The sequence below is a fragment of the Rutidosis leptorrhynchoides genome, chromosome 4, assembly GCF_046630445.1.
Source record: "Rutidosis leptorrhynchoides isolate AG116_Rl617_1_P2 chromosome 4, CSIRO_AGI_Rlap_v1, whole genome shotgun sequence".
Classification (NCBI taxonomy): Eukaryota; Viridiplantae; Streptophyta; class Magnoliopsida; order Asterales; family Asteraceae; genus Rutidosis; species Rutidosis leptorrhynchoides.
This window is the reverse complement of record NC_092336.1, coordinates 315,608,636-315,616,576: the sequence shown is the minus strand read 5'-3', so window position 1 is coordinate 315,616,576 and position 7,941 is coordinate 315,608,636.

Genomic DNA, 7,941 nt, shown 5'->3' with positions numbered 1-7,941 from the left:
TCCGGTACTTTGGATGGGGTTTGTTAGGCCCAATAGATCTATCTTTAGGATTCGCGTCAATTAGGGTGTCTGTTCCCTAATTCTTAGATTACCAGACTTAATAAAAAGGGGCATATTCGATTTCGATAATTCAACCATAGAATGTAGTTTCACGTACTTGTGTCTATTTTGTAAATCATTTATAAAACCTGCATGTATTCTCATCCCAAAAATATTAGATTTTAAAAAGTGGGACTATAACTCACTTTCACAGATTTTTACTTCGTCGGGAAGTAAGACTTGGCCACTGTTGATTCACGAACCTATAACAATATATACATATATATTAAAGTATGTTCAAAATATATTTACAACACTTTTAATATATTTTGATGTTTTAAGTTTATTAAGTCAGCTGTCCTCGTTAGTAACCTATAACTAGTTGTCCACAGTTAGATGTACAGAAATAAATCGATAAATATTATCTTGAATCAATCCACGACCCAGTGTATACGTATCTCAGTATTGATCACAACTCAAACTATATATATTTTGGAATCAACCTCAACCCTGTATAGCTAACTCCAACATTCACATATAGAGTGTCTATGGTTGTTCCGAAATATATATAGATGTGTCGACATGATAGGTCGAAACATTGTATACGTGTCTATGGTATCTCAAGATTACATAATACACAATACAAGTTGATTAAGTTATGGTTGGAATAGATTTGTTACCAATTTTCACGTAGCTAAAATGAGAAAAATTATCCAATCTTGTTTTACCCATAACTTCTTCATTTTAAATCCGTTTTGAGTGAATCAAATTGCTATGGTTTCATATTGAACTCTATTTTATGAATCTAAACAGAAAAAGTATAGGTTTATAGTCGGAAAAATAAGTTACAAGTCGTTTTTGTAAAGGTAGTCATTTCAGTCGAAAGAACGACGTCTAGATGACCATTTTAGAAAACATACTTCCACTTTGAGTTTAACCATAATTTTTGGATATAGTTTCATGTTCATGATAAAAATCATTTTCTCAGAATAACAACTTTTAAATCAAAGTTTATCATAGTTTTTAATTAACTAACCCAAAACAGCCCGCGGTGTTACTACGACGGCGTAAATCCGGTTTTACGGTGTTTTTCGTGTTTCCAGGTTTTAAATCATTAAGTTAGCATATCATATAGATATAGAACATGTGTTTAGTTGATTTTAAAAGTCAAGTTAGAAGGATTAACTTTTGTTTGCGAACAAGTTTAGAATTAACTAAACTATGTTCTAGTGATTACAAGTTTAAACCTTCGAATAAGATAGCTTTATATGTATGAATCGAATGATGTTATGAACATCATTACTACCTTAAGTTCCTTGGATGAACCTACTGGAAAAGAGAAAAATGGATCTAGCTTCAATGGATCCTTGGATGGCTCAAAGTTCTTGAAGCAAAATCATGACACGAAAACAAGTTCAAGTAAGATCATCACTTGAAATAAGATTGTTATAGTTATAGAAATTGAACCAAAGTTTGAATATGATTATTACCTTGTGTTAGAATGATAACCTACTGTAAGAAACAAAGATTTCTTGAGGTTGGATGATCACCTTACAAGATTGGAAGTGAGCTAGCAAACTTGAAAGTATTCTTGATTTTATGAAACTAGAACTTTTGGAATTTATGAAGAACACTTAGAACTTGAAGATAGAACTTGAGAGAGTTCAATTAGATGAAGAAAATTGAAGAATGAAAGTGTTTGTAGGTGTTTTTGGTCGTTGGTGTATGGATTAGATATAAAGGATATGTAATTTTGTTTTCATGTAAATAAGTCATGAATGATTACTCATATTTTTGTAATCTTATGAGATATTTCATGCTAGTTGCCAAATGATGGTTCCCACATGTGTTAGGTGACTCACATGGGCTGCTAAGAGCTGATCATTGGAGTGTATATACCAATAGTACATACATCTAAAAGCTGTGTATTGTACGAGTACGAATACGGGTGCATACGAGTAGAATTGTTGATGAAACTGAACGAGGATGTAATTGTAAGCATTTTTGTTAAGTAGAAGTATTTTGATAAGTGTATTGAAGTCTTTCAAAAGTGTATAAATACATATTAAAACACTACATGTATATACATTTTAACTGAGTCGTTAAGTCATCGTTAGTCGTTACATGTAAGTGTTGTTTTGAAACCTTTAGGTTAACGATCTTGTTAAATGTTGTTAACCCAATGTTTATAATATCAAATGAGATTTTAAATTATTATATTATCATGATATTATCATGTATGAATATCTCTTAATATGATATATATACATTAAATGTCTTTACAACGATAATCGTTACATATATGTCTCGTTTAAAAATCATTAAGTTAGTAGTCTTGTTTTTACATATGTAGTTCATTGTTAATATACTTTATGATATGTTTTCTTATCATAGTATCATGTTAACTATATATATATATATATCCATATATATGTCATCATATAGTTTTTACAAGTTTTAACGTTCGTGAATCACCGATCAACTTGGGTGGTCAATTGTCTATATGAAACATATTTCAATTAATCAAGTCTTAACAAGTTTGATTGCTTAACATGTTGGAAACATTTAATCATGTAAATATCAATCTCAATTAATATATATAAACATGGAAAAGTTCGGGTCACTACACACTTTCTACCATAAAGTGCTTCAAACGGCGCCATCTCAATGCTTGAATCGTAGCTGTTGTTGTAGGAAAATTCTGCTAACGGTAGATGTCGATCCCAACTGTTTCCGAAATCAATAACACATGATCGTAGCATGTCTTCAAGCGTTTGTATTGTCCTTTCGCTCTGCCCATCAGTTTGTGGATGATAGGCAGTACTCATGTCTAGACGAGTTCCTAATGCTTGCTGTAATGTCTGCCAGAATCTTGAAATAAATCTGCCATCCCTATCAGAGATAATAGAGATTGGTATTCCATGTCTGGAGATGACTTCCTTCAAATACCGTCGTGCTAACTTCTCCATCTTGTCATCTTCTCTTATTGGCAGGAAATGTGCTGATTTGGTGAGACGATCAACTATTACCCAAATAGTATCAAAACCACTTGCAGTCCTTGGCAATTTAGTGATGAAATCCATGGTAATGTTTTCCCATTTCCATTCTGGGATTTCGGGTTGTTGAAGTAGACCTGATGGTTTCTGATGCTCAGCTTTGACCTTAGAACACGTCAAATATTCTCCTACGTATTTAGCAACATCGGCTTTCATACCCGGCCACCAAAAATGTTTCTTGAGATCCTTGTACATCTTCCCCGTTCCAGGATGTATTGAGTATCTGGTTTTATGAGCTTCTCTACGTACCATTTCTCTCATATCTCCAAATTTTAGTACCCAAATCCTTTCAGCCCTATACCGGGTTCCGTCTTCCCGAATATTAAGATGCTTCTCCGATCCTTTGGGTATTTCATCCTTTAAATTTCCCTCTTTTAAAACTCCTTGTTGCGCCTCCTTTATTTGAGTAGTAAGGTTATTATGAATCATTATATTCATAGATTTTACTCGAAAGGGTTCTCTGTCCTTCCTGCTCAAGGCATCGGCTACCACATTTGCCTTCTCCGGGTGGTAACGAATCTCAAAGTCGTAATCATTCAATAATTCAATCCACCTACGCTGCCTCATATTCAGTTGTTTCTGATTAAATATGTGTTGAAGACTTTTGTGGTCGGTATATATAATACTTTTGACCCCATATAAGTAGTGCCTCCAAGTCTTTAATGCAAAAACAACCGCGCCTAATTCCAAATCATGCGTCGTATAATTTTGTTCGTGAATCTTCAATTGTCTAGACGCATAAGCAATCACCTTCGTTCATTGCATTAATACACACCTTGCTTTGATGCGTCACAATAAATCACAAAATCATCATTCCCTTCAGGCAATGACAATATAGGTGCCGTAGTTAGCTTTTTCTTCAATAACTGAAACGCTTTCTCTTGTTCATCATTCCATTCAAATTTCTTCCCTTTATGCGTTAATGCAGTCAAGGGTTTTGCTATTCTGGAAAAGTCTTGGATGAACCTTCTGTAGTAACCAGCTAGTCCTAAAAACTGGCGTATGTGTTTCGGAGTTTTCGGGGTTTCCCACTTTTCAACAGTTTCTATCTTTGCCGGATCCACCTTAATACCTTCTTTGTTCACTATGTGACCGAGGAATTGAACTTCTTCCAACCAAAATGCACACTTTGAAAACTTAGCGTACAATTCTTCCTTCCTCAATACTTCTAACACCTTTCTCAAATGTTCACCGTGTTCTTGGTCATTCTTTGAGTAAATAAGTATGTCATCAATGAAAACAATGACAAACTTGTCAAGGTATGGTCCACACAATCGGTTCATAAGGTCCATGAACACAGCTGGTGCATTAGTTAAACCAAACGGCATGACCATAAACTCGTAATGACCGTAACGTGTTCTGAAAGCAGTCTTTGGAATATCATCTTCTTTCACCCGCATTTGATGATACTCGGAACGTAAGTCAATCTTTGAATAAACAGACGAGCCTTGTAGTTGATCAAATAAGTCGTCGATTCTCGGTAGTGGGTAGCGGTTCTTGATGGTAAGTTTGTTCAACTCTCGGTAGTCGATACACAACCTGAATGTACCATCTTTCTTCTTGACAAACAAAACAGGAGCTCCCCACGGTGATGTGCTTGGTCGAATGAAACCACGCTCTAAAAGTTCTTGTAATTGGCTTTGCAGTTCTTTCATCTCCCTGGGTGCGAGTCTGTAAGGAGCACGAGCTATTGGTGCAGCTCCTGGTACAAGATCTATTTGAAATTCAACGGATCGCTGTGGGGGTAATCCCGGTAACTCTTTCGGAAATACATCGGGAAATTCTTTTGCAATGGGAACATCATTGATGCTCTTTTCTTCAGATTGTACTTTCTCGACGTGTGATAGAACAGCATAGCAACCTTTTCTTATTAGTTTTTGTGCCTTCAAATTACTAATAATATGTAGCTTCGTGTTGCCCTTTTCTCCGTACACCATTAAGGGTTTTCCTTTTTCTCGTATAATGCGAATTGCATTTTTGTAACAAATGATCTCTGCTTTCACTTCTTTCAACCAGTCCATACCGATTATCACATCAAAACTCCCTAACTCTAATGGTATCAAATCAATCTTAAATGTTTCGCTAACCAGTTTAATTTCTCGATTTCGACATATATTATCTGCTGAAATTAATTTACCATTTGCTAATTCGAGTAAAAATTTACTATCCAAAGGCGTCAATGGACAACTTAATTTAGCACAAAAATCTCTACTCATATAGCTTCTATCCGCACCCGAATCAAATAAAACGTAAGTAGATTTATTGTCAATAAGAAACGTACCCGTAACAAGCTCCGGGTCTTCCTGTGCCTCTGCCGCATTAATATTGAAAACTCTTCCGCGGCCTTGTCCATTCGTGTTCTCCTGGTTCGGGCAATTTCTAATAATGTGGCCCGGTTTTCCACATTTATAACAAACTACATTGGCATAACTTGCTCCGACACTACTTGCTCCGCCATTACTCGTTCCGACACCATTTGTTCCTTTCGTTCTATTAACTCCTTTTCCGTAGACCTCACACTTCACCGTGCTATGACCATTTCTTTTACACTTGTTGCAAAATTTGGTGCAGAACCCCGAGTGATACTTTTCACACCTTTGGCATAGCTGCTTCTGATTGTTGTTGTTGTTGCGGTTATTATTGTTGTTGGGATGATTGTTGTAGTTGCTGTTGTTGTTGTTGTTGTTGGGCCGTTTGTTGTAGTTGCGATTGTTGGGATAATTGTTGCGATTATTGTTGTAATTACTGTTGTTGTTGTATTGGTGATTCTTATCACCGTTTTCCTCCCACTTTCTTTTGACTTGCTTCACATTGGCCTCTTCAGCAGTCTGTTCTTTAATTCTTTCTTCAATCTGGTTCACTAGTTTGTGAGCCATTCTACATGCCTGTTTATGGAGGCGGGCTCGTGTGAACTTATATCTTCTTGGATTCTTTCCGGTAATCCTTTCACAAACGCGTCGATCTTCTCTTCCTCATCTTCGAATGCTCCCGGACACAATAGGCACAATTCTGTGAATCGTCTTTCGTACGTGGTAATATCAAATCCTTGGGTTCGTAACCCTCTAAGTTCTGTCTTGAGCTTATTGACCTCGGTTCTGGGACGGTACTTCTCGTTCATCAAGTGCTTGAATGCTGACCACGGTAGTGCGTACGCATCATCTTGTCCCACTTGCTCTAGATAGGTATTCCACCATGCTAACGCAGAACCTGTGAAGGTATGCGTAGCGTACTTCACTTTGTCCTCTTCAGTACACTTACTTATGGCAAACACCGATTCGACCTTCTCGGTCCACCGTTTCAATCCGATCGGTCCTTCGGTTCCATCAAATTCCAAAGGTTTGCAGGCAGTGAATTTTTTGTAGGTGCATCCTACACGATTTCCTGTACTGCCAGATCCAAGGTTATTGTTGGTATGTAGTGCAGCCTGTACTGCGGCTATGTTTGAAGCTAGAAAAGTACGGAATTCCTCTTCATTCATATTCACGGTGTGTCGAGTAGTCGGTGCCATTTCCTTCAAAATAGTCAAATGGAACAAGTTAATCATACAGAATATTAAGAGTAGTTAATAGTATTTCGTAGCATAATATGAACTCATTTATAAAAGCTTTTTCTTCATATTAGCGTTTTATAAGTTTAAATTCGGGTAGTACCTACCCGTTAAGTTCATACTTAGTAGCTAATATACAATTCAACTACTACAATTCTATATGAAAAACTGATTGTAATAATATTTCGCGTTCAAACTTTTATACAATATTTTACAAACTTACAATACCGCTTATTTTACATAAAGCATGAAATATAGCACACAATGTTGGGATTTAACAAGTTCATAAGTCTTAAAACCTTTTAAGAAACATAGTAAACGGAAGCGTGTAATTCGCCAATTTAAACTTGTTATTTTTAAACCAATTAAAGCTAAATCCCATCTTGGATCAAGTTGTGAAATGATGCTTACAAAATAACAAGAAAAGATAAGAGTGTCATACCTCCTTAAACTAAGTTTAAGGGCTGAAAATGGCTTGAAAAATGATGAGAAAGATGATGAAACAAAGTACCAACACACCCTTGTATTGGCTAGACTTTAATCACCTTGAATCCTAGCTTCAAACCCTCTTCTTTCGCACCCTGAAAACTGGACAGCAGCAAGTGAAAGAATGATGATGAATGAAGCTTCAAAACTATGAAACCTCAAGGGATAATACCCCAAACTTATCACCAACACCCTAGCCTTTAGTTAAGATTTCATTAGACACTTGAAATGAACTTGAAAATCAAATTTTGAGCTTCCTTTTGGTGCCAAAAGGGCCACGGCAGCAGGCTGCTACTGAGGTGGTTTTGTTCAGATTTTTCTTCAAGTTCAAATGTGGAAAAACACTTGAAAAACTCATGGTCAAGTCTTGGTTCAAGTAATGTACCATGCACCTTGAAGTTGTGTATTTTTTGGGAGCAACAAAATGAGCATGTGTGCTTGCCTTGAAGACTAAAAAAATTCTGCACACTTCTTCATTTTTATATAATAATGATTTTTACTTATATATATATATAAACTTGTTATATATATATATATAAAACCATGTAATTGTTATATTACTTCCATATTTTATAAACCTTTTATAAAATATAACACAACATAATTATTTAAACCTATAAATAATTAAATATAAATTATCCAAATAATTTATCTCAAGTGATGATAATTTAGAAAACCAATTTTCTAAAGTTCAAGTGTCGTGTATTTATTTAACGACCCAATCATTAAGATTAAATACTTATAAGGTGTCGGTAAGTTTGTTATTGGGTATGACCCGATGTAACGACCCGAAAATTTCCGATCAAATTTAAA